The 2,858-nt window shown below is 40.4% G+C and overlaps 1 protein-coding gene across 1 annotated transcript in view; it reads left to right on the forward strand.

Annotated features, from left to right (window-relative positions):
* The window catches only part of CCDC175 (coiled-coil domain containing 175), a 57,184-nt gene that overhangs the window by 53,045 nt on the left and 1,281 nt on the right, over positions 1 to 2,858 (forward strand). The gene's annotated exons all lie outside the window — the stretch shown is intronic.

Below are 2,858 nucleotides of genomic sequence, written 5' to 3' on the forward strand. Positions count from 1 at the left end.
GTGGCAGCAGAAAGGACTGGGGAAAGGGAGGAGAATGGAGTGTAGGAGAGAGTGGTGAAATGAAAATATCACCTAGTAAGGTTATTGAGTTTTCATTTTAATGAATGTCACCATTAGATAAACAATTTTAAAGGTGAGTTGTAGAAAGTGAAATGAGATAGAAAGTGATAGGATTGAAGTATTTGGTGAAACCAATGTTCTGAGGGTATTGCTTGACAAAAGAAATAATGTTTCCGTGACCAATGAAGACGCTTGTGGATAAACTTTCTTATAAGCCAAAAAGCTGTTTTTGTGGTGCCACTCAAGCCTGGTGATAGTTATCATGTGTAAGTGCATAGCAGGTCCCTGGTGGGCCCTGGTCACTTGGCAAAATTGTCTTTGGTAAGTCAGGCCATCCCCAGCAACTGTAGATCAAGCAGAATTTTAAGAGCTAAATCACTTCAAAGTGTCAATTGCACTTTTTTTCACATGAGCGAGTCCTCCCTTTTTGTCTGAAACCTGATGGAATCTTTTATGTTGGAACAGATTTAAATAGACGATATTGAAAAGCTAAGCCCACTGAGTAACTTACCATATCCCCCCCCTTTTTTTTTTTTTTTTTTTACATATTTTGAGGATGGTCTTATTGATAACTATATGGAAAGTAGAGAACTGTAGTGTGGAAATAAAGACCAACTACATGCAAACAAGCTGAGGCATAAAGCCTGGTACAGCAAGGGAGTGCGAGTCACCATCACTTGCTTTGGGCAGAGATCCAAAGGCAGGCAGGGGATGGGAAAGGTTTACTGTGAAAGAAAAGGGAAGGTGTCAGCTATGCTCTGATTGGAGGTTGTTGGCATGGGGAGCCTGGGGATAGCTAACTAGGAGCAGGACATCCTATGTGATTAGTAAGCATATTTGGCTTTCTCTGGTGGCTCCAAGGTTAGAAGGCTCAAAAAGTAGGGAAGATAGTGGTCATTGATGATGTTATGAATTCTGGGCCATTTGCAGAGTTTGTGGGTCAGAGAACTCCTCAGGCTGTAGTTTTCCTGCTCCTGGTATAGTGGGAAAATCAATTATCATACAAATGTATGTAAAAATCCCTGTAACAAGGGATTTTACAGGTGGACCAAAAGAACTATGAGAGAAACTAACCAGGAAAGAGACTTGACCCTAGTTAAGGAATGGGGAAGAGGTCTCTGAAGGACCAGAAATGGAGCTGAGATCACAAGGAAGGTTTCTGGCTTCTCTAACTCCACTTATTTCTGCTTCTGGAACATTGGCACTATGTGGGCTTTGAAGGTAAGTGGACCTGGGCTCAGATCTTGGTTCTGTGTCTTACGTGTTATTTAACCTCTACTCCCCAGTTTCCCTGGTTGTAAAATATGGATAGTTAACAGCAAGTTACAAAGCATCAGACCCAAATTAGGCACTCCTCAGATTGCTTGAAATCTAGCGCCCTCCTGTGGGAGGTGATAGTCAACCATGGCTCCTTGGATTACTTGACCATCTCTGAGCCACCTGTAATCTAGCTTTTGGGTTTTGCCTATTGAATGGCTGCTCTCAGGGATGGGACTTCTAGAGAAGCCTTTGATCTCTTCCAGCTCAACAGCCCTTGCCTGTCCTCTTCTGGACATCATCTGTCACTGCAGCCATGCAGGTCCTGGCCCTCTCCTTCAGGAACACTGCACCAGCTCCAGAAACACGTGGAGCACCTTTGAGCCTGACACTAGAGCAAATGCTGCAGTTACTAAGTTGAATAAGACCTTGTCCCTGAACCTCGAAGTGCATACACTGTGAGAACAAACAAAGAAATAGCGGATTCAAATACAAGGGACTCCTTCTAGTGAGTGGCTATGAGAGCGTAAAAAGAGGCACCTCTAAGTCTTTTTTTAGGTGTTGGGAATACACAGGGATGTCTTCCTGAAAGGGCAGTAGACGTGCCCTGGCGGAGGACTGCGATTGCATGGCTGAGTGGGTATCTGCTGGGGGTTCCGAATGGCACGTGTGGAGGACAGGCTTGTCACAACTTAAAATGCCAGACTTCATCTTGAAAACAAAGATCGTTACTTTTTGCGTTAACATTCCTTCTTGCAAGCAAATAAAAGGTAAACAAGTTAATTCTTAGGGTGTATTCCTAAATCAAATAGTATAGATTATTTTTTAAGAAGTATTAAAAATAAATTTTAAAATTCTAAAAGTCCCCAAGTCTTATATAACTTAAGTTACAGTTAGATAAATTTGTGTGTTAACCAAATATTTTCACTTGATATGTGCGCTACAGAAGACTTTTTTTTAGGCCAAGGGATATTTTAAAAGAAATACCAAATTTGTATACACTGTCACTTATCTTTTTGTTATGGTGATAAAAAGGACTTGATATAGTTTGATCATTTAATTCTGGAAAAGAAACATTAAAGCAGAATCAAAATTTCAGTAAGAAATAATTTTAAAAATCATTTGCTGAAAAATTTTCAAAAGGTCTCCTGGAAAAATTAAGATCTGAACTAGGAAGAGTTTAGGCCATACTCAAGTATTAGAATCACCTAGAAGAGGTTTAAAAAATCCTTCTGCTCAGCCTGTACCCTAGACCAATTCTGAATCTCTCAGGGCAGGACCCAGGCATATTTTAGGCCTCTCTCCAGTGGGCTCCAATGGGCAGCCAAATCTTGCAAACCAACAGTTTTAGACAAATATATAACCATGTAATTGTTAAATTTATCAATTGACCCAAATTAATCAAAATATTTGACCTTTAAGTTACCTATCCAGCACTGGTTAGCAAATAATTACCATGCACTATAGCAGTGAGAGTTGTAATGCCCTATAAGGATCTAAATAAAAACTGAACAAAGCTGAGTAGGGCGATTTGTTTGTAT

This window comes from Leptonychotes weddellii, chromosome 9 (assembly GCF_054177405.1).
Source record: "Leptonychotes weddellii isolate Sample4059 chromosome 9, ASM5417740v2, whole genome shotgun sequence".
In the NCBI taxonomy this organism is placed as follows: domain Eukaryota; kingdom Metazoa; phylum Chordata; class Mammalia; order Carnivora; family Phocidae; genus Leptonychotes; species Leptonychotes weddellii.